Source organism: Thermobia domestica, chromosome 3 (assembly GCF_964235325.1).
Source record: "Thermobia domestica chromosome 3, izTheDome1.hap1.1, whole genome shotgun sequence".
In the NCBI taxonomy this organism is placed as follows: Eukaryota; Metazoa; Arthropoda; class Insecta; order Zygentoma; family Lepismatidae; genus Thermobia; species Thermobia domestica.
Genome location: NC_137456.1, coordinates 80841370 through 80867613, shown reverse-complemented (window position 1 = coordinate 80867613; position 26244 = coordinate 80841370). Strand labels below are relative to the sequence as shown.

Below are 26244 nucleotides of genomic sequence, written 5' to 3'. Positions count from 1 at the left end.
CCATCAGAATGAACAAGATACTGTTAGAAAGTAAAGGTAAAGTAAAGTAGTTTGTAGTGCTATTCTGGCTATTCTGTGTAAGATACTACGTTACAAATACAGCACATCATTATGGATTCTGACCGTTATTTCATTACATGACACGACTAGTTATACTTGTCCATATTTCTACCCTCTCTCTGCCGGTTTCTATCTGGTATACCATTTTCCATTGCCCCTAACATTATGCAACCATGCTAAGGATCTTTGCTTTGATTCTCATTGTAGATGTGCGTGCAATCGTACCATGGATAACAACTTTTTTTTTTCTGTATGGTTTTCCATCTTCACTGCACCATTTCCTTACCCCTGCAATACAGACACCGGTTCATTACCCTCCCTAAATACCGTATGGATAATCTCTGGTGCAGTTATGTAACATGCATTTAAAATGTCAAGCCGATTGATTTTTATGTATTTCTGACCCACTTTCCTAGCTCCTATCCTTCTTCCGCTGGCAGATGTGAAGCTCCTTCCCCCCCCCCCAGATTCGAAGCTACCTACCTCCGCCCCTATCCATTCCAGACTAGGGATGGCCAATTCCGGAATTTTTACTTTCCGGAATCCGGAAAGTAAAATCGGAAAATTCCGGAATTCGGAAAAATTCCGGATTTCGGAAAAAATCCGGAATTCAGAAAAAATCCGGAATTCGGAAAAATTCCGGATTTCGGAAAATATCCGGAATTTGGAAAAAATCCGGAATTCGGAAAATATCCGGATTTCGGAAAAATTCCGGAATTCGGAAAAAATATTTTTTTCTTTTTGTAATCCTAAGAATTTTGTTCAAATGCACTACTTTTTGGAACCTTTTTTCTTTCCCTAATAATGTAACGTTTAACTTGTTCACTCAACACTCTTGGTCTTCCAGTTCTTTTTTTATTATTATTATTTTATTATTATTTTTTTTTTTATGGTTTCACACAGTGATAGAAACATTATACATCGCAATTATTATTTGTACTGTTGAACGAGGCCTGTCTGCAAGGTTTGCCAGGGACGGATCCAGGACGGACTTCTGGGGGGGGGGGCGGTAGGCGGTAATACTGTTACTTTTAAGAGCTCCAAACTTGTTATGGATGGGTTTATTTATATATAAAATAAGAGTTTCCTCTTGTGGAAGGGGGGGCGATCGGGTCGCCCCCCTCTGGATCCGCCCCTGACTCTATAATACCTTGAAACAGCTTCGCACACCTCCCCAATCCCCAGACATGAACTCCATAGAACATCTACGATCTGTTCTGGAGACAAGAATCAGAAGGCACAGCTTGTCTACTAAAGAAGGCCTAAGAAAAGCTATTCAAGAAGAATGGGACATAATCAGTCCCGAAGCTACAGAACTACGAACTACTACAGGTGAAATCAATGCCACGAAGACTACAGACAATCATTAACGCACAGGGAAATCCCACAAAATATTAAATAACGTAATATACTTTATAAGCATTAATTCAAGCATAAGTGTACGGTGACTTTTTGCGTTTACAAAAAAGGAATTCTCTCTTTTCTTCTGAACAAAACAGTGATTGTGTTTGTTTGGCCTTTCTTTTGTAGGCCCTATATAGAAATAAAATGTATGAATGTGTAGTCTTAATTCTGGTTATATATATATTTTCCACCTCCCGTTCTCATGCTAGCTGTTTTCAATATAAAGTATGCACGGTGTACGAACACTTTCTGCGCTCACTGTAGGTATGTTGACAATAAGCGAATGTTATTAAAATATTTGTTGAGATTTATTTTCCTTCACTGCCTTTCGCCTGGTTAAAAAGTAGTTTGCAGTGCTTTGGAGCAGCTGCAGGTGGGAACGCGATAATGTTTGAGACATACCGGCGACTTTTTTGTGTGTGAAAATAAGACCTTTCTCATAAAGTAGTAAATAACTGCAGTAGCAATTGTCTACGTAAATGATAAAGACATATCCAACTACAAGAAATTAATACAGTATATATAGCATATTCATTATTGTGTTCTCTTTTAACAGCTACTAGCTAAGGATGGCCAATTCCAGAATTTTTACTTTCCGGAATCCGGATAGTAAAATCGGAAAAATTCCGGATCTCGGAAAAATTACGATTTTTTCTAAATTTCGGATTTTTTCCGAATGTCGGAATTTTTCCGAATTCCGGATTTTTTCTGAATTCCGGAATTTTTCCGAAATCCGGAATTTTTCTGAATTCCGGAATTTTTCTGAATTCCGGAATTTTTCCGAAATCCGGAATTTTTCTGAATTCCGGAATTTTTCCGAATTCCGGAAAGTAAATTTTCCGATTCCGGAAAACAAAATTTCCGGAATCCGGATTCCGGAAAATTTTGGCCATCCCTATTCCAGACTATATGTGATATAAACATTTTTCTTGTTTTGGTATCAGAAATCTGTGGTTTCATTTTCGCCATTACTTTTAGGACACCCTATATATTTTTGGCATCATTGTTTTCTACATTTAACCACTTTAATGAAACGATGTTCGAAAATCATCTTAAATTATAAACTAAAAATAACACGGAAGTAATAGTTTTATTAAATATTTTTGATCGAGTAGTTTCTTTGATAGACACAAATTACCTGACGGAAGAAAATATATAGATATCCGGTCCCTTCTTTCTTTTATACTATTCTATGTACAGTGTTCAATTATGTATAAAATGCATGTAACTAAAATGGAAATGCATGTACCAATGTAAATATTTGTTTACTGGCAATCTTGTGTACATACATACAGTGTCTTTTCATGCTATTGAGTTTCCAATTGCGCAGGTCAAGCTATTCTCTTTTTCTTTTTTAGCGGAGAGAATGGAAATGACCACCATTAATTTCTGCAGAATTCATTTACATGTATCACGCTCTACTATATAGAAAGGCTAAAAACAACTGGAAATTTTCATTTAGTTGTTACGAGGAAAGAGTTTTTGTAATTATACATGCACTTTACTGAAAACTGTAAGTCAATTTTTGCCCTCTGCATTTCAATGAATGTTTTCATATTGAAGTCATATAGCCAATACAAAACTAATTAACGACGGACTATCTGACTTTAGATGCGTTTGAAACTCTTTGATCTAACAGAAATAAATACTGGAATTAACTATAAAGTTTTGTATTATTTGGCAATTCAGATTCCATTTTTTTAAAACTGAAATTTGTAATTAAATACTCTCGTGCAGAGTTACCTGGACCTGACACATTTACGGTCAAAAGTGTAAAGGTGACATTCTTTGGGAGTCACCTAATCAAGGAAACAAGCAAGCTTCTAAGATTTACTATTTAAATGATATCACCAGATCAAGCTTATTTGTATAAGGATCTTCATGTTCATGCTGGGATGTTTACTTTGAAATCTTCCAGTTTTACGTCCCATGGTTATACCCTGTAGGCTAAAAGCAGACTGTAACGTGTAGGCTAAAAACAGACTGTAAATGAATTCTTAAGAAATGAACTTATGGAAGAAGAATGAATGTAAGAGGAAAAGAGAGAACACCGAGAAAACCCACGGACGCGATGCTGTCCACCAGAAATTCACACGATCTGGATTCGAACCAGCGATACTTCGCACTAGAGATGAGACCTCAACCACTGGGTTGTCTCTAAGATTCCTGAATTATGAAAGGTTAGCATGTCTTCCTGTGATATGTGTATGAACCCAGGTTCGTTTCTCAACGGCAAAAGTTCGCAGTGTGTATGAGAGAGAGAGAGAGAGAGAGAGAGAGAGAGAGAGAGAGAGAGAGAGAGAGAGAGAGAGAGGAGTTAGTTAGTTAGTTCCGGCACCACTGGGCAAGAAAAAGTTCACTAGAAGGAAAAGAAGTGACTTAATTTATCTTAGACGGCAAGGTGGCTGCGAAACTTCTCATGCCAAGTAATTCTCCAGGCATCCATAACACGCTCCTCCCTCAATAAGCAAGATTTATCCCCTTGAGCTTCTGAACTCCAATATTTACCCTCCTGGACTTGATTAAAACGTGTTGTACTTGTATTATGTATATTATGTGCTTTTAATTTTAATTTCTTAATTGTTAATTAATTAATTGTTAAATCTTAATTTCAAGAACACACTCTGCTTTCATGACCGTCCTCCCTGTGAAACTCCAGAATTCGGAGACGATCTCTGTCGAACTCAGCCTCCATAGTACTGGTCATATTTACTGCTAGGGGTAAAAGTGAAGGGAAACGCGGGACGACGACGTTCCCCCACCTCGAAAATATATGTACGGCGTCCCCCCAGGGGCAAAGATTGGCAGGGGAAACGACGTGGCGTCATGCCGCTACATACCGACTTCCCATCTTTTCAGTTACACTTTTACCCAGCAACAACAATACCACACAAACTACATCTCCGACGTGTTTCAAGCACGCTACTGAGCCAGTAGTCCTATAACTGTCAGATAGTTTCCTGCACAATCACTAAAGAATGAAATATAGAAAACTGGACACTGGAACAGTTGAGTCAAGGACGTGATTAATTGATCTTGTATAGAAAGAGTGGGTCAAGGCAGACTAACACATTGGAATATGCTATCATCAGTTATATCACTCGACTGTCTTTATTCATCATTAAATTCTTGAACACTTCGTGTAAGAATAAACAATCTACTTGGCTCAACTCTCTGCAAGGGCGATGTTTGCAGTTAACGAAGTAATGGGGCCTACTTAAAAATGAACCTATTATTCCACAATGGATCAACATTAAATGCACAAGTTTTAATGACGTATATGCACTAGCATACACTAAATTAATTACGTACTTTGAGGGAGAAAACAGCGTTATAAGCAGGGCGCGAATTAGCATTAGGAATTAATTTTATGTTTATTTTTTCCTAAAGTAATAAAATATTTATCCCTGGTAGAGAACACAGCAGGCCTGTATCCAGGGAGGGTCTAGGGGGGCCCGGCCCCACCTAAATTTTTGCTGGCCCCATAAAAGTTTTACAGTAGGCTTGCAAAAAAAAATATAATATGGTGATGAACCATAGTATGGTGATCATATGGTTGGATCGGGCCCCCCTAACTTTAGCCGTCCCCCCCCCCTAAGTTTTTGGGCTGGCTACGGGCCTGGAACACAGTACGTTTAAGATTCAATTAAAAGGATACATACGGAGTGTTTATTATTATTATTATCATTATTATTGAAAGAAAAATATAATGATTACTACTGCGACGCTAATTTCATGACTTCTACATCTACTATCAATCAACATTTTTTTTTTTTAAATTAAAAATCTGAGTTTTGAAGGCGAAGCACTTCTCTATATCAATTATACCTACTTTATTCCTACGAATTTCCATTAGGAACTTCCAATTACTTTACACATTCTTACCACAGCCGAAAATGACATGCTTTCTTCAAGTAAAGAACCGGTAGCCATACAACCATAAAATGAAGATGGGAAAACTGAAATGAAATGATACCCTTACAGCCAGAGGTCCCCCTCAGACTAACAGAGATAGATTATAAAGAAAATTATGATTATGGAAGAATTGGTGGCATGAGGATGTGGGAGAACGGAAGATTCATAAGAAAATAGACACAATTATGCCCTCCATATAGTCACATGATACGGAATCGAACCAAGAAACTCTCACACCGGACATTAGAGCTCTACCACTGAGTCATCAGGCTCCTCAAAATAAACATTTACTATCTAAAATATTTGGCTACATACGAAATCTTGATATTCACATGGTTTCAAATATCATAATAATCTCGTATTTCTTTCCTGCACATTACTACAAAAAAAAAAAAAAAAAAAAATCACAAGTTGAGTCCTTATTCCTTAATTTGTTAGCCTGGATCGTAATATACAATATACCGTATGTATCGTATATGTAAATGCATGCGAAACAATACATGACACAGATGACATTGTATTTTTCTATTATGTTGACTAATGAGTCTTTATTACACGCCGCATTAAGGTAATCTAACAGTATGTTTATTTGTTCGTATCCTTAATGAGGATTACTTATAAATCCTCAGACAGTACCGTAAGAAAACTGACACTAGTTTTGTGCACATTACAATTTCCACATCAGAAGAAGTGCGAAGCAATTAGCATTGTTAGAATAGTAAATATTATGTCCTTGTACTTTATTTTTGAGTGTTGATTACGTAGTGAACAAACTAAGAAATTGACTTGCTCTATGATTTATATATACTCGCTGACGATTCATTTACTTCTTCAAGTATCCTGACAAAATGAAAGTTGAATACATGGAATGGATTTAAGTTTAACGTCCCTTATTAGCACCGAGTCTATGTGAGAAGGAAGCTATTGTTTGAAGTGGATTCCGAACTACAATTTGGATTTGCACCCGAAACCTCCATCGGGAACTGAACCCAAGACCACATGCACGGAAAGCACGCGTGGTATGAACCCCCCCCCCAAAAAAAAATAGTAAGCCTGATACATCTTAGGAACTAAAGCGGAACAATGAAAGATAAACCTATAGCTTCAAGTTAAATCCAAAGTCAAGAGTGCTTCATGTAGGATACCGAATTTGAAAATTAAAATACAATACTTTTTAAAGAGTCAAAGCTTTATGAAAATGATTATATTTTACATATATATGATTAGTAAGATCTCCCATTCACGTATAAAATACAATGCCAGGCATATCACCAGCCTCACTGAGTTTGTATACCTTTATACGCTCCACAAATTTATTGATAACCCTCTCGCAGATGTCTGTCCCAATGTCTCCAATCGCTCGTATTTCTGCTTTTGACCCAAAAGAGTAGTGGTTTGTAAGAGTATACTGGGATTTCACAAGCCTCCATATGAAAAAAACACAGAGTAATTTTGCCGTATGATTAGCGCCACACTAAAGGCTTGATTACTGCAAGAAACATGTTAGTCGAACTCTTTAGTATGGCATTAATCACGCGTCAAAACGACGACTGCATAAGGCTCCATATGTTTAACCTTGTAACTGTAAATTTCTGAAAACAAATACAGTTAAACTAAAATTTACTGTTCCTGGAAATAACTGGGTAAAATTTACTGTTATGTTTGGGTATAACAAACGGTTCTGTGAACTCGAAATATTTTAACAACCGGTTCTAGCGAACCGGCTGAATAGCACCACTGCTTACCGGTCAGCCAGGTAAAATGTCTTCACAATGAGAACACGTTCCTTAGTAGTAAATGACTCCAGTAACAACTCGACCGAGAACTCGGTTAGCTATCTATAGCAAGAAACAGAACTCAAAAATTCGTTTACATGTATGAGCTATGAAATACACATAGCTACAGTTAAAGTCACCATTACCCATTACGATGTTATAACAACGGATATAATAACGGATTGCCTCCATTAACGAACCCGGCCGATTTAATCGTTTTAGCTATTTATTATAAATAATAATAGATATTGATGATTTTGCTGCCTAAAAAAACATCTACAGAAACAGGATTATGCAGCTACTTTCATTCAAATTTTTGGGTGCAACGGAAATTAAGATAATCTGAAGGGAAAGCGTGCTACCCGTTTGATTTCCCAAAAAGCTTACAATATCTAAAAGTTTAAAAAAAATACTTGAAATGAATTTGAAGTAACTTAGAAAATAAAGAGAACCTCTCAGACGCTCCGGATTTCCCTGTATTAACTGATCTACTTCTTTTTCTGCTATTAATATAAGATCGCCTAAATGAAAGAAAAGCTAAATCCACTTTATTATCACTGGCCAGTATCCATTGGAGGTGATTCAGAAAATCCAAGGACACGTATTGTCCTAGACAATAATGATAAAAACCAACAAGGGAAGCCTTTTAAAACTCTACTCTGGCTCTCATTTCAAAAGTCATTTATACAGATTTGCCTTTTATATGTATGCAAATGGTGGACATGGTCTTTTATATGTTAGTAAAGAGCTTTTAGGGCATCAAGCCTGAAACGTACTTTGTCATCCGCAATAATTACCATGTCAACTCGTCATATATTCGGTGACAAAGCACACAGGAAACGCAAATTACGTCTTCTGGACACTAGACCTGTCTCAGCTGTCTTTTTCACTGACGAAGAAGAAACATTTCCCAAGTCATAGTTTTCAACAAGAGCTCTGCAAACTTATTTACCAAGAACAGAATCCTCAGAAAAGAAAGCGGAAGATCAGTTTTATCAAAAGTCGTACAACTAATTAAGGTAATGTGTTATTTGTTACTGACATAGTGTGCGAGAAAAAATATACAGTATATTGATAGAAGAAATGAATGGAGGAGTTTCTAAATTTCTCTTCGATAGACATCAAGCATTACACAGACATGGATGGGAAGGATTGTGTACTGCAATGAAATCTCGAGCTAAGTCGGCGGAAAACTGCTACTAGAAAGGTCGTCCATAATAGTTTGTTTAAATGGAGTAGCCAGATTAATATATGAATGTCCTAGCCGCACTGAAATACCCAGATCAGAGCAGTTAAGCAGTGTCGGGTTTGGTCCGACAAATGATGGGTGTTCGAACTCATCACATGGTGTTGGAACAATTGGAAAGCTAGTTGAAAGAAACAAGCAGCGAACTCCGGTCTAGCAAGCCAGCATTAACAACGAGGGAAGCCGATGTGCTGAACATACATTAACCCCAAAGGATTTGTCACAAGGAAGCTGATAGTCTTGGCCTGTACGTGCTGCTGCGGCAGGATTTTTTTTCCCCCCCAGACAAATGGCACTGGAAGGAAAAAAATTCAGTAGTCAGTCAAGCTGGAAGAAATCATAATGACTGACTGATACGACAACCTTATATAAATCCCAAAGGCGTAGTCAAAGCGATGGTTGGGATCTAACGGCAAGCGACCTCACTATTTTGTCCTAATTTCTGAGAAAAAAGAAACAATACAATCATCTTCAACCACAAAAGAAAACTGCTCATTCTAGATTGAAATTGCGTATGTCGTGTGTTCTTTAATTTTGTCGAATACCGTGCAACTGGCTTTCGCAAGGCAAAGGATTCTGGAGTTATTCGTATCTCTGGGAGTGATTTGTTTTGGCAGAATAACACTACCGGTGAAGGGTGAAATAGTCGGCGGGGAAGAAAACAAACACGAGCAAAAGAGTTAGGATAAGAACATACGTAGAATGTGTATACTGTCTGGAACATTTCCATTATTCTATAGGCTGAAGACAGACGAAAAACTGACAAAATGTTTTCTGTAATAATAAAACAATAAGGATAGATGAACCATGAGGAAATCCACGCGCATTGCGTTGATCTCCCACTAAGGAAGTATGGCCTGGGATCAAAATCGTGAAACTGCTGCTATAATTAACTTAAATATAGAAACTACTGTATTTAAGTACATGGTGTTTAGTTGACAAGACTGGTTTCCTTCAATTACAAGAAACAACACATTTGAAAGACTGGATAGGAAGAAAAATGTATTCGGGGGATGGAAAGCTGACCTCATAGTTTATTAGACTTCTGAATTATGCTATGTATAGATGTCGGAAGTCTTATACAACGGCTTATTCGTTCGTCCATCAGTCCACAGGTATCAGAATAAAAGCAGTAAGAGATATCGAGATTTGCAATCGATTTAGCGTCCTAAAAATAAGCTCCAATCTCTCCGTTAACTCTCTATTCAAACCGGAAGTGGTTCAAATTAACCTCCGGTTTCAACGTTTATCGCCAAAGAACAAAAATGGTATTAGATAGCGTCAAGGGTTTTTTGCAAACGATTCAGCGTCTCAAGTCAATATACCACAAATATTCCAAACACTCTCTATCAAAATAGCAAGTCTTTTAAATTAAATATTACTTCCGGTTTCAATACTGAATTCCACAAATGGTTAGAGATATCGCGATGCGTTTTTTTTCAATCGATTCATTACACCAAGAATAAATTCTATTTTCTCCGTTAACCCTTTATTTAAACCAGACGTGGTTCAAATTAGCCATTTCCAGTTTCAACACTTATCAACATAGAACAAAAATAATAACAGGTGGCAGCCAATCGATTCAATGTCTCAAGAGATCTATCGTCATAACCCGCAACACTCTACCAAAACCGGAAGTGGTTCAAATTTACTGCTTTTTACGGTTTCAATACTGGAAGTCTACCACAGTTTCACACTGTGAAACGAAACTGACTTGTTTACATACATTTATTTTTTTAAGCAATGCAAAGAAAATCCTGCTTGTAAAGTTTCCGACAAAGATAACAGCATATTCCTTTCGAGTTTCTCTATATAAATATTGTTTTATTTTGCTGCATATTGTGAAATATTTCAACATGTTTCCAGTTTCTGTGTAAGTTTTACTGAGTCATTATTTGTAGATACAACACAACCCTGCAAATTTTATTATGTCTTACTAACAGTGCCGAAACGTAACAAAAATTGTATGTTTTCTTGTGTGTATAATATATATAAGGAACTGTTTTTCTGTGAAGAAATTGAATGGGCTCCTCAACATCAATGACGTCAAACTAGTGTTTTTTTATCGAAGGAATATTAATTATTAAATTCAAATGTAACGAAATCATAATTACACAGTTCTTGCATAAGTAGTACCTTTACTTCTGCTTCTCAATCTATTTATTTACTCCAGCTCTTTAATGTTCATGTTTCGACATTCTTTTTGTACAAGGGAAACGAACTGGCCACTCTACCTCTGTTCTAATGGTTCCACCTAGCTATATGGCATATTTACCTTCAAGAAGAGAGATCAAACAAGACATACATGGCTTAAATCAGTGAAACTTATACACAATCCTACTACTGGGCATATGCATTGTGCCTTATTTAACGAGACTGGTATGTATGACATAATCAATTGATTTCATAATCTTATTATGAATACTACTAGAAAGTAGGTTTTTGAATTAACTTTTAACACAGAAAGTGTTACTTACAGAAATATTAAAACAATGACATAATAGCTGACGACCTTGGGTTATGTAAGTTAGAACACATCACACACTGTACACATTGTAATATTTGCACAAGAGTAGTCATTGGAAAATTATTTTCTAAAGATGACAACTAGGAACATTTGTAAATGGTGTTCTTTTTTCTAATTTGAATATTTTGTCTATAAAATAGTTAATGAGGATCTAGAATCTCGTCCAGAACCCATTTTTAAAAAATGAGAAAAAGAGATACAATATGTCCTACAGTTCAAATATAAGCTTGTCACACCAGAGGTATCCACAACAACAAACTACCTAGATTTATTTTTCCCAAAATTGTTTTTAAAATAAGACATCTCTATGACAATTTAATATAATAAATTTCAATAGCTTGGAGAGGACGTGGGGTCGAAAAAGGCTTAGTTCATCTGACAACAGTTATTTTTTAATAACTATATTTTCATGAATAATATTGAATACATGCACGCAGGGGAGCAAAATAGCAATTAATAGTTACTATATGAAAATTCCGTTTAAATAGCCTAGCCTCCTGACCATGTACAATTTAATATCTTAAACGAGAATAAACTCACATTCAATTCTTTAAAATAGTACTTACACTATACTCCGCGTCACCAGAATTGGCGTATGTCGTCAGCCAATAAAGCTCGCAGTGCGCTGTTACCAAACCTTCAGTGACGAATCTAATCATTCATTATTGTCCACAAATACGAACAAAATCAATTATGAATGATTAGATTCCTCCCTGAAGGTGCGCTGTTACCAAACCTTCAGTGACGAACCTAATCATTCATTATTGTCCACAAATACGAACAAAGTCAATTGTGAATGATTAGATTCCTCTCTGAAGGTTTAGTAACAGCGCACTGCGAACTTATTGGCTAACAACATACGCCAATTCGGGTGATGCGGAGTATAATTCAAAATACCGTTGGTGTACAAAGAACATTTATCTAATCGTAACCAGCCCTTCGTATATGACCGTTTTTGTCGATATTGTACCACTACTAATATGCTGAAAGCCTGTGAAAATGAAGGATCAAAATGAGGTAATGTTTGACCCCTTTTTGACTTGTAAGTTATTCAAACACGAATGCAAGTTAGCTGAAAAGAATTATTTCCACTTTGGGTTATCTGATACATTAACAGTGTAGTGTACGTTATCATCAGTTCAATTTTTAATAGTAAGTTCATGATTTTAACTTATTCACGGCATTTTTGGTATTCGAAATCTTTCCCGAGCATTTTACAATCCTGAAATTAACATTAAAATCTGAATCAATGATAAACTTGTGTTCATGTGTGTCTAATATTACGGTATCTCACTTTGGCCCTTAAATTTTATATCACGAGAAAACGAGTAAATAAGAAAGCAGCTCATAACTACCTACGTTTCATAATAGCTCTATATCTGTGTTTTAGAATTTTCAACTTGTACCAAGTCGTACAACCTACGTGACAGATTTTTTTGATTTTCTACAACGTTAACCTGGCTTTCTGGAAGATTCCGTGATTTCTTCATTCAGTTACTTAAGAAAAGAAATAAACTTCCCTCTCATACAAATGACCACACCTAAAAGTGCTGTCAGCTAACAAGAAGAGTTTCAACAGCCAATAAACCCGAAGTCACATGAATGCCCAAAAGAGAAGGAAGACAAGTGCAATTTCTGTTTTTTTCTGCGACTAACGAGGTTTTCTTTGCTTCTTTTGTTGTGTCGGGTCACGCAATACAAATATTGCCCAAAGTCAATTTACCACTGCAGCAAAACATAATATGTGGAGTTAGGAAAATAGTGGAGCCTACGATAAATTTAATATCAGAAGTCATTCTGAAAATATCATGTTGCTCCTGTTCATTTTTGATGATACTGAAAACTACGGTAGCTCACAGACTTAGAAAGGGCTGTGAGATTTCTCTTAAGACTACATTTTGATTGAATGAAAATATTATACTTTGTTCATTTGAGACCTACGCCATCTTTGTTTTTTTCAGTCCATAGATTTAAATGGGATTTGTTTCTATTTTCTTTTAAAATGAAATGAAATTTTAATTACGTACTTTTACTGATTTCTTCTTCAAGTGTGGTTAAATTTCCCTCGCTTAAATTAAAATTTTATTGTTAAATGTTAAAACTAAATGCTACGAGGCGCATTCGGAAAGTAACCTCTGATTAGTCAGTGCGTGAAGTAGTGGGGCGAGCGCTACCATCTTTGCACAGATGTGCGCGTAGATCAGCCTCCATCCAGCCATGCTAGAGTGAAGGTTATCTGATCACTAGCTTCACTTTTGTAGCGTTTCAAAATGTGTGCTGCAGTAGAAAACCCCGCCAAGTGCGAGGTGCGAGCTGTTATACGTTTTCTTACGGCAAAACCATATTCGGCAGCAGCTATTGATCGGGAACTCTGTGCCGTGTATGGACCAAGTGTAATGAGTGAAGAAGTTGTTTGTGAATGGGTTCGTTCATTTAAAAGTGGACGAAAAAAAAACATTCATGACGAAGAGAGGAGTGGCAAGCCATTAGTGATCACTAATAAACTCGTTCAGAAAATTGATGGAAAAGTTCGTGAAAATCGACGTTTCACAATCTCGGAGCTTTCCGATGAATTTCCACAAAATTCTAGGACTATGTTATGTGAGTAGTAACGAAGGTTAAGCTACAGGAAGTAGGCACAGACAGAAGATTTTTATACTGATGGAATTTCTAAGCTAGGATAAGTGCCGGAATGTTTGTGGAAACTATGTTGAAAAATAGAGCAAAGATGTAATTTTCAGATGTATATAATACATTCTTCTTACTCACTTTGGTGTTTCTTTTTTAACCAATCGGGGGTTACCTTCCAAACGGCCCTCATACAAAAATAATTATCAAAAAGTAAGAGATATTTAAGTAGAGTTCAAGATGTGATGTCATTTTTAGTTTAGCGTCCCTTTCAGCAGCGAGGCTATATGAGACATGGACCTAGTTCAAACGTGGAATCCGAACCACATGAGCACCTGCCGAAATTTGAAGAAGAAATTAGTAAAATCAAACCATTAATATTCCAGTTGATTAAAAAAAAAGAAAGAAAATTAGTTCACCATATAAAACAATGGGCTGAAAAAAAAGGAATACTGGTGCAGGAATCCAACACTATTAAATGCAATGTAGCACTTTTTAAATTGACTGGCAGAACTACTGTAATATTAAGCTTAGGGAAATCCAGAACTTTCTACATCATTATCGACAATATCATTTCAAAATTTTTCGATGGTAGATTTACATATAAAGTTATTTTAAGAAAACAATGTCTTACATTGACATTTCATTGACATAGAGTGATTTTTATAATCTTGTATTTCCTCCAGCTAGTAAATCTAATATTATTTTTAAATGAATAGAATCACTCTACTCTACTTGAAAAGGAAACTACTCAATTGCATAATATTATTCAGTATCTCTTTCACTTGGGGAAATTATATGAACTATCCAGCGTCTACAAACATCATTTCGTAAATTTTAACTTCACAAGCATTAGCACTTAAAAGAAAAAAAAAAAAAGAAAGAAAAAAAGAAATTAATACGTATTTGTGATCTTATTTTCTACTTATCATTTTATGACTACTAATTAACATATACACTAACATTTACTATTATTTCTACAAGCAATTTATTATATATTACATAAAATCGCATTTCATCTAACACACTAGCATTTTTCCTGCTACATATTGAAACTATGAGTTTACTAATTAATAGTATTTGTATTTCAGTGAATTATTAAATTCTATTTAAAACGATCGTCCATAAACTTATGATAAAATTTACAGAAAAAATCGATACGAATACAAATTTTCTGCAACTCATTATAGTGAGCATGAGTTCCTTTCCCAGGAGCAGTATTTACATCTTTGTTATACAATAATTTCCTCTTAATTTTGCGATATTTTATTATGTCATCCTTCAATCTCGGTCATACATACACCATTCTTTTTGGATGCATCAGCCGCTACAAAGAATAGTGAAATATAATGGATATTAATGTACCGCCTATTTCTATATTGTACTACTTTCCTCTACATTTTTAGCGACTTGGAAAGGAAAAGCACCTTATTTACATTCATTTTGTTTGTGGGGGCAGCGGTAACCTCAATGGTAGAGCGTTCACCTCTGGCGCATGGGGTCCCGGGCTCGATCCCAGCTCCCGCCAAATGAGCTTTGTGGTGGACAAACACTGTGTGCTCAGGTTTCCTCCCACTTTCTTCATTCCACCATTTTATTCACTTCTCATTATCACCGTCTCGTTTAGTCTAGCCGGCATAATCGTGGGACGTAAAACTCCAAGATGTCATTTCATTTTTTAAATTTTGTTTGTGTGTCATGGTGTACGTCATCCCAACAACATTCTGTGTTTTAAGAACAAATAAAATCATCAAGAAAAAATCTTCTGATTCGGAGTCTACTTTTGATTTACCTGGTCATTTTTTATGTTATACCCTGTCTGTCAGTGCCACCCCTACAAATGTATTGAGGTGGTGTACTTTCGCTGTATCTCTAAAACGAACGAAAAATGGATTTTTAATTTACATTCAGCCCCCTAGGCCCTAGACGTTCTCCATACTATGACCTATCTTGACAGTGCCATTGGTGCAACGTTTTGGGAGGGTACGGTGGCGGTGCAGATAAATATGACTCGACAACGAAAAGGGATCTATAAAAATACGAAGTTCAGACGTGAAAGCTACATCTTCCAAGTTTTCAATGTCAGGGTCTATCTGCCAGTGGGGTCGTTACGAATCTATTTTAGGGTAGCTTCCATTAGTCCCCTGATTTTATTTTACGTCCTTATGTTTCGATTATAAAGGAAGGGATCTACTTTTTCACGTAAGACTTCGAACCAACGTCAGGACTTGAAAATCCGGTACAGCTGGCGTGTGAATAGACCATCATCCTGTATCATGCACTCCAGAACAGATCTTTTCTCCACATTATCTCGCCTGCAAAGAAGCTGGATTACAGGAAACTGAGTGGGGAAGGGGCTTCAATTAGAGGGGGTTCTAGGTACCGTATTTATTTATTTACTCATTTATTTCGACTTATTTTGCATGTCAAGATTAAGATACCCCTCTGTGAATATTCTGGCTCCCTGACAATGCAAGAAATCGGAATACTTTATATCGAAGGAATAATTAATTGACATGCACAAAGTGACTTCCTGGGTAATGAAACCATAATTACACAGGTCTTGCATACGTGGTATCCCTAACCACAACTCTCAACTAGTTTATCTGCTCCAGTTCGTAATTATTAATTTGCTATATTTCCTTTTTAATCAAAAGAAAGAAACTAACCTCCCTACTCCTCCATTATTGACTTAATGGCCCCATCTAGCAACGTTGAATATATGGGCTAGAACTTGCCTTCGTACAGAACACTCAGAGGGAAGGGGGGGAGTTAAGGCTATATGAAGTCCTGTCTACTATTTGAACATGACAGAGTGTAGAACACTATAGGCTTAAATTTCCATTAATGGGGCCCTCGGTCTCCATTTTAAAATAAGAAAGAGTGAAAAAAAAAACTTTCAGCTCTATAATTGGAATGCGCCAAATCACCTTCTACAGGTAAGTTGCAAAACTTACATACAGACATATAATTTATTATTTTACATATTTATATATATATATATATATATATATATATATATATATATATATATATATATATATATATATATATATATATATATCATATTATCTTTTGATTTTCGCAATAAGTAAATAAATAAATATGTACTTATTTACTGCGAAAATCAAATGAAAATATAATTTCTGTGTAGAATTTTCTTTTTGTGTAGAAAACAATCTTTTTTTTTTTTTTTTAATAGATAAAGTATATTGCACAGAATTACAGAGAATAACGTGGAGAACTTCAGTAATATTGTTTATAGAGTATGTGAAAGAATTGGAAGTGGCGTTAAACATTCTTAAAAAATGAGTTTAATTCTAATCAATTTATTCTTTAAAAAGTGTAGTTCTTTTAGCAACTTCACTTATAATTAGTAAAATCATTTCATCAGCAAACTATGACATCGTAGCATCTCACTCTTAGGTGACCACTCAATACGCACTTCATTAAAATTTAAAATAAGCTAACAACTAGATGGATCAAACTAAACCTAATTGAACACATGTTAAATGTTTACAGTACAGTTTAGCACAGACTAATGAAGACATGTGATTATTACGTTATCTCCGATATTTAGCTATAATGGATTTGTGTAACATGTTACATTTGCATACATACCAGGCACAAAATATTTCGACATTTCTAAGGCCAATGACATATATCAAATTGTTAGCACTAAGACTCGGTCTTCATACTGTGTGCAGTAAGGTGTATATATTTATTTAAAAAAAAATAACAACATTGAAAAGTTGGCTTAAGGTCATTCCCTAAGCTCATCCCAACATTTTTTTTTTTTAAATTTTAGTGACTAGTTTAAAGATAATCAAGAATATAAAATAACCTAGGAAGTGAACTAGGTAATATCTGCAAACGATATTATATGAACTATAATTGTTTCCAAGACCTTTCGCATAGTGCATAAATTTGAGTGCCCAACAATTAAAGCGTGATAAACTGCGCACCTGTATTTCTTGGTCTATACTTTGGAGGCGGTTTTAACAGCATTTTGTATATAATGCCTGGTACATTTTCCATGTTTAATATTTTTCATTGTCTTTAAGAATAGTTTTACGGGGCAGACTATAATTTACTGACTCGTCTATTGAATTAGGCTGTATTCATGCACATAAACAAATACCTACTATAGGCTGTACCAATCTACAAATTACCACAGACACACTTTTGTCTTTGAGAAGTTTCACTTTAAGACGAAGACTGCGTTTTCATGGTTCAAGCATATATTTAATGAGTCTCCTGTTTCACGTTCACGAACATTTACGAAAGCTTCTCCTGCTACTTTGACAAGTTTCTCCACTCCCTGCCTGTGACATGAGAAAAATTGGAAGCCTATTTCTGAAACAATTTCACGTAACTTTTGATTACATTTTGGATACAGGTAGAAGTTCTCTGAGTGTGTAATGGTCTCGTTCGTATTAACATAATGATTTGCGTCTAAAACTTAATGAAAGGTTTTTAAATTCTAATTTGTAACGAAACTAATTTGTAATTAGAAAAGTGTAAAATATCAACGTTAGTATTCCCCTCGGCTGAGGTTTATTAATATATTCGCTTGAAATATTAATGTTATTACCATGATATCGTAAGACAACCTTTAAATATTATCAGTTTTTCTCTTTTATTTCTTTCTTTCTTTTCGATAACTCTGGAGTGTAATGTTCATCATGCTAATTTTGAAAGAGACAGAGACGGAATTTGTACCACGGCCAAAAGACTTCAGGATCAGCTAGCTTCACAAACTAGGTAATATATCGTTCTTTCTTCCCGTCTCGTATTTAAAAATCCTCTCATTAGTATGTATTCAGTACTCATTGCTCATTAGCATAAGTCAATTTTTACGTAGTTACAGAAACATTTATAATATCAGACTCATCCAATTTTAAAAGTTCTTTAAAAACATGTCTTCTACGAAGGAATCAAATCGAACGTTTGCCTATGTCAGTCAAACCTTCGTCAAGATTGCTACTATGTCAGCTAACGTATAGGTGAAGACCTTTGATTGAAACGAAACTATTACATGGAATACACACATTCGTGAAACAGATAATGGACTTTTGCAGCACATAATTCATTAAACTACAACATATTAAATTTATAATCGAGGTGCAGGAAGCAATATTTCTAACTACAATAAATTATACTAATATTATACAAGATACGCATCGCCATACATGACTGATTTCCTTACATACGTCGTGTTCAAAATTAACTTCCACATTTAAAGAAGGAAGATGAAATAAATGGTTTTCTAGAGTTTTCACACGCGATAAACGTTATATTTTATATATATATTGCATTATTCACTTCTGCGATGATACTTATGTTAGTAGTTTTGCGATTTGTATTTTGTATGCGAACACCAAACTACGAGCTATATTGATTGGTCGTATTACTACCAATGTATAAAACTATTTTCTCTGGTAATTAGGGCCAAAGATAGGAGAAACAATTAACATCAGAACAATAAAAATGTTTCCTTACTGATTGACCAAAATTGCAGCTGAGATATAATATTTCCCTAAATTTAATGAAGTTCTTACATTACAATGTAGACTGACAAATTATTCGCTTTATTATTTCAAAATTTCTTTCTCTATTGTTTATTATAATTGTATGCACCAATTGTAATTATTAAAAGGAGACAATGATTATATCTTTTTGATAAGAAATTGTTTCTCGGTTACATTTCATTTTTCTGTTCCTGAATCAATATGTGGGCTTAATAATCACATAAGTGTGAAGGTAATTACGATTACACACACACACATGAATTAAAAAAAGAAATAAAAACTTCGATACTTATTTAATTTAGTGATTCCGATTATGGATATTTACAACATTTTGGCTTACATTATTTGTATTCTTTCTCAGGAAATATGTGAAAAATATTTTTCTAAGAATGGATAAAATAGGTACGAAAACTAAGAAAGTTTAAAAATATCACCATCTCTATTTAGCTTTTTTTTTTTTTTTTTTTAACTACGTTTATTGACGACCTTAGCCAACGACAATTTTATAAATTTTTCTTTCCGATTTTTTTCCCCTCCCACCTTTTAAAGAATGTATCCGAGTGAATTTCTTATTTCATGAAGAGGAGCTTAGGTACTGACTTGAAACTGACGATCTACGGGAATAACTGATTCGAGCAGTTATCAAAATACCTACACAAATTGAAACGGACACTGAAATTAGTATTCAGGTGGCAATAAACACAGACAATGATTGTATTTTTAATGATAATTGTTATTTTATGTTTTATCGAAATCGAATTTTCTGCCTGGAAGTATGCAAAAGTCACACATACATCTACACTCGCACACACCCACATACATACATACATTCATATAAATATATACAGATATAGCCGTACTAAACTGTCGACTACAAGAAATGTGTAGGAAACAATATTTAAAAAAAAAAGCATATATCCGTAGGTATATGCATGTCAGTTACAGTGTGTGATGCACGTAAGTAATCATCAACCTACAACATGCAAATTGTATATAGTAGGGGTGAATGTACAAATTACGTATGTACGTATACGAATGAAAGTTATCTTTTTATTTTTTCTCGTCTGTAATAGCTGCACCCACACTGCTTTCTTGCAGAGGCAAGAAAGCTGGGAATACAGAAGACAAGATATGGGGAACATTAATTAAGAAAAAAACTAAGTTACCTTGAGAAAGGACAATCAAGAACCAGAACCAGTCTGAAAAATGTCAGGTTAAAGGCAAAAAATAAGATTTTATTTTTTAAATACAAATAAACAAGGAGCACAGGCAATAAAGATAATCTGCAAAAGCAACCCATCACCCTAGACAAGTTCGGCAATTTTTTAAAGTATAATTAACTATGACCTAAACTAGAGATTTTAAGAAAGGAAAAAGAAATAAAATAAAAATGAAGAAGTAAGTGGATATTATGTCAAAAATAAATAAATAAATAAATAAATAAATAAAATAATAATTAGCCTTCAGTCAACTAATATGGAGGATTCTCTAAGTTCGTCATAGTTTCGGAGTTTTTTTTCTTTTTCTGCTGTTACAACTACCTATGTAAATTGAGCACTTGTGTCATCTCACAATTCAACTATACGTAAGTGTTAAATCATTAAACATTTACTATTTATGCACTGCATCAGGGCGCAAAATTTCCGGTCGCCAGGTCGCCATTGGCGACTAGAAATTTCGAGCTGGCGACCAGTGTCGGTAGTGATGATTTCTGCCTAAACGCATAGGGCTGCGCAGTTTATGTTTCGCACAAAAATAATTGTCACTGAGGGAGAGAAAACACGAAGTGTGAAGTCTTCACAACGGACATGAAAAGTAAAGTCTTCACAACGTTGTAATTCGCCCCTGCTTTCCCATCCTCAATTGAAATTGTCACATTTTGTGCAGTTTTACCTGTAAGTACTGCTTCATGTGAGAGGGGCTTCAGCAGTCTCAACAGAGTTAAGACTGCCTACAGGAATCCACTTAGGACTGACACACTGGGTGATTTGCTCACCATTTCCATCAGTGGCTCTTCACTTAAGGACGTTGATTCGAAAACTGCATTCGCCAACTGGTACTTCTGTGCAGAGAGAGAGCGTTCCACAAACGTGAAGTCTTAAGGTAAGATATTTTTTAACATGTATATGAGTTGTTCAAATCAAATTGATTATCCTGAATTTAGTTGTCTGGTTTTACAATTTTATGCCCTGATGTAATATCTTTCTTTGTCACAGTAAAGGCCGTCGGGGGGAGGGCTCTCATAATTTGTACGTGAGAGATATTGGCGACCATCATTTTTGGATTGACGAGTGTGTCTGACTTTGAAATTTTGCACTCTGCACTGCATGGTAAATTTCCTTATCTTAATTTAAAAATAAATCGTCCCTTTTTATATTTATTGCGAGTTTTCAAGATCTCGTCTTACTTTATATCGGCAATATTAAGCATTCAACAGTTACTCTATAGATCGAATAAGGAAAATTTCACAATCTTATTACAGTATTTTCCATCTAAAATTGTACCGTTTGTTACTTCTTTTGGTTTTTCTTTAAAAGCCTCTCCGTTTCTTTATTTATTGTTCTATCTTAATTTGCTTTGTGTTATACATTTTCATTTATGTTTTGTAAGCAATAAACGTAAACTTTAGCATCTATCTTGTAATGTTAATTTCAGAAGTCACCACGAGAGAAGAATATTCAATATTCTTTTTATTCAAGCGTCAGAGATTTTTACATACAGTATTCTGATGAAATCTTACATCTTCTGAAGAAATAGTATGCTTCTATCAACGTTAAAAAATACATATTTCCTGTTAAGCGGAACTAAAACTTTCGGAATTAAATTACTAATTAATACACGCATCACTAAATACCAAGAACTCATTCAGGGCTCACTGAAAGTATTTTGCCTAACGTCCTTTCGAACACATCCACGAAGAGTGAGGCCTATTATGAAAGTGACATTCGAACCAGTATGTGGGTTCGTACCCGAAACATAACACTCCAAGCGGATTTGAACCTGCGACCACGACCTGCCAAGTAATTTAGCAATAGAAGGTGAGAAACTTCACACTCACTCAGAGGTTTATCTGATGGAATTGATGCAGATAGTAATGTCTGTCTTAAGAAGGTTCAAACTGACTGAATTTTTCCCAATGCCAGCCTTACTGGTACCAAGATATACTAAACCACGCTGGTACGAATACTGACTTGAGTAGAAGGATAAATTGTCAGGACGCCCATGTGATATCTTTTATAGTAAGCATTTCAAATAAACGGTTAAGAAATTAAGCACAAAAGTTAAAAATAGAGTGATGAAATTGTAACATACTATACGATCGTGTAAATTATGGATTTCGAATATATATAGGATTGCGTAGATATTCGGAAGAAAATTATAGATTTTACCATTTTATAAATGTTTAGTCTAAAGAAAAGTTACGAGAAAATAAGTATGTCCCTACCTAACACATTTTAGTTTTCTCCATTGCTTCGAATTTTGTAATTTGAATAAAAATTCTTTACAACTATCTCTTTATAATCTGACTTCTTATAATATTCCTAATAAATATGGCTCGACTTATTTTAAACAAATATGGCTTGACTTATTTTACACACAACCTACGTAGCACGAAATATTGGTATATTCACGCCTACACAGCTAACTTCTCTTATAAATATAAGAAAACCTGATAACGTTGAATCTTTCCAGGACTCCAATCTTTCATTTTGGCAGCGATACGTTGCCGATGTTTGATCCGTGCCAACCATTCCAGGAACCTGGACGAAACGAACCATATCAAATAGAACACAACACATACTACGACGGATACAAACAACTCCCGGAAGAATCGATTCCAGAGAAGACGGAAAACTGTCTCCTTCATATCTGAGCCACTTTCCTCCATCCATCTATGTTTATACTAAAGGGCTTTTGTAGCTTCCACACTCCGTATTATTAACACTGAGCATTCAATTCAAAGACTGGCTGGCTGAAAGACTGACTGATCATGAGCCCAGTAACTGAATGAGATGGGGGACGCGAAGGAGGAGGGTTTCATTGTGAGGACGACTACGGACTAATTAGAACGACAATAAAAGATTCCGACCTTCACGAATGAACCTTCTGTGACTTGGTTCGCTTGACTAGTCGTTGGTAATGTCTACTAACACATTCTTTTTTTTTTATTTTTTTTTATTATTATTTTCTCCTTAAATTAATTTTGTCTTTTAAGCTTCTATTCTTTTTCAATTGAGTGAACATTTCAGAGTCTCCATGGGATAATGAAAAGAAAAATGGCGATGAGACTACTTGGTTACGGTTAAATAACTTTAGTACTTATACCATTTTATCATCTAAGTTTTTCAAACTGTTTGCTTTGGCCGTGCCGTTTATTATACTGTCACTGACTAATCTTACAAAATTTCCCTGTTGTTAATAAATTCTAATCTGCATTCCAAAAATGATTAAGGCGACCACGAAAATGATGATGAAGCAAGAATCAATTTCTGATCTATATTTCTCATCACACGCTTTACACAACAATATGTCACATTGTATACATTGACAACTAACAACTTGTGTAGGGTTTATACTTAAGATTAGATTTGAACCAACAAAATTTTGCTTCCCTTACTTCGAACGTCTGCACAGAGAAAATAATTTATATTAATTATAGCACCGGTCTTAAAATTGAGGCTACTATTGTGTACGCTAGTGGTACTATTTTCACAATATAAAAAGTATTGCCAATTGATATGGCATTTGATTGTGACAAGAGCTATCAATTTGCTGACAATTACATGTTTTAAATTCAAGAATAAGAATGTTAAACACAAATCCACAGTTTGCGGACGAACTCTGCGCTCCGGAAAATTTTAACAGGATATCAGGATAATATCATAATAAGGGAAAATCCCGTAAAATACAGGACGGACACGAGCCCTAATCTTACTCGATAAGTTTGTCGCAAGTTTTCATATTAATTTCAAGGCAATTTTCACCTGGAGTACATATAAGTTTCTCATCAATAACTTAATGACAAGAAGTTTACCAAATAAATAAATTAAACTAATAAACGTAGTTACGAAAGTACGTCTGTCGGAAATAGGAAGTTATTAGCTTTGTTTTTTTTTTTAACTAACCTCGAAAACTATGCGACTTCAAGAAATTATGTATCAATTAACTATTAAATTCTACATAAAAATCCATGTCTCAAAATCATATGGTAGCTACACAATAAATTTTAGAAGATAAAGCCTGAGTACAGCTACAAGTATTTTCCGTTATCAGAGTAATGTATACTTAGTTGTGACAATCGAAATAGAAGTAACGACAATTACTTAGTCCTAAAAGGTAAAAACTAAGTAGAGGTTGTGTAATATTGAATTATACCATCTGTATGTTACTGTGTAATTAATACAAAAAAAAAAAAATAAAAAAAAAATCCACCATTTTCTCCCATCTTTGTCGAAAGAAACTAATAGGAATTACAAGTCAAAATAAGAAAAGAAGTTAAGTTTATCCCAGCAACTAGAAAAAATTAGCATGCAAAAATGCCAAGTTACGAATATGGATTTAGATAGAAGGAAGATAATGAAAAATTCAGGTCACACAGCAGAAAACCCTCCTTTTATTTCAAAGCTCCCACAGCAATGTAGAAAGAGTCCAAGCAAAATAAGCAAGAGTAAAATGCAAAACACACAAACATACAAGACTAAAAAATAAAATAAAATAAAGCAACACTAAATGTTTATCAAATAGCACGCTAAAATAACACATTATACATAAAATTACACAGTATATGAAACATAAGGAATACGTCAAATAATAGCTAATATTGGACTGTAATTTAGTACTAATATTTACTGTAATTTAGTAGATATATCTGCCATTACATTTAATGCATTACCCTGACCCCCTTCCCCATAAAAAGAAAAAAAACTTAAATCAACTATTTATTACACTTAATAAATCATGTTTTTAACGTTTCTGATCTAATTAGCATATTAGTCCTTATAATCTACTATTTATTTCACTTTGGGCAACATACACTTTAATGATGATATACCACGTTTTTAATAAAATATATAAAAATATTTTTAAATAGATATCTCCCACTCTTAAAATACAAACAGGCAGCCATTTTCTGTAGAAAGATATTCCTCTGTTTGATAGGGCCAGAAAAACCCATCAGGTATTTTAGCATTCGGGAAACTTTCCGCACCTACTTTTCCAGCATTAAGTTTCAAATAAAAACGCAACTGACTAATGTTACATATTCTATTATGACATATTAAAAGAACCCCACAATAGAATGTGAATTAAATTTATTATAGTGGAAGCGCTGTATTTGTTTATCTGCCAAATACAACTGTTAACTCACTGATTCTACGTAGTATACTATATGAAATTACTTGATGAAAGGTAAGGAGAAACCTATACGTTAAAACAATGCTTTTAAATCAACACTGCATCCCCTAAATCATAACAGCTTCTCTTTGTACCACAAACTTAACCACTATCAACGAATAATAACATTTCTTCACACACGTAATACGGTCTTGTAGTAACAAATGTAACAACAAGAAAATGAATATTAATATTTGGTTTTTTCCAATAAATGATACGAAATTCGAAGTTGGTTCTTTAAAGAAACTGCAACTTTCAGAAATTAAAATGTTAAAGTACCATATTAATACGGAGTTTGTTCATACACATTCTTCCAAATCATATATGTTATTAACATATCCAAATGAGTCTTTCATTAATACAAAACAACAGGAGTTATCCTTCCACTACGTCATTTACCGGGATTATTAAATACCAGGATGAAATACCGTTTAGAGAACAAGACCTAGTAATTATTTCCAGAAAGGGGCAATCATTTCTCTTGAGAAAAGGTGAGTTAATCAGAGATACAGAAATAATACATAAGAGTTCTGAACTCATACAGGTGTGTAAGAATAAATCATTAATATATTGTAATATTTCACGTGGCATTGTATACAAATAATACTTTGCGCTTGTGTTTGCAAACAACCTCATGGTGTTACGAGAATAACATTGTAGTGTTTCTGTAAATACTGTTATATAGTGACTTGTATAATAAAAGCCGGTAGTGGGAGTCGATTTTGGACACTCATTTATTTACCTTGCTCTACCTACAACCTATAT

At 34.7% G+C, this 26244-nt stretch overlaps 1 protein-coding gene across 3 annotated transcripts in view; it reads right to left on the bottom strand.

Moving 5' to 3' along the window:
* Positions 1-26244, bottom strand: part of MICAL-like (protein) — a 482706-nt gene that overhangs the window by 47093 nt on the left and 409369 nt on the right. The gene's annotated exons all lie outside the window — the stretch shown is intronic.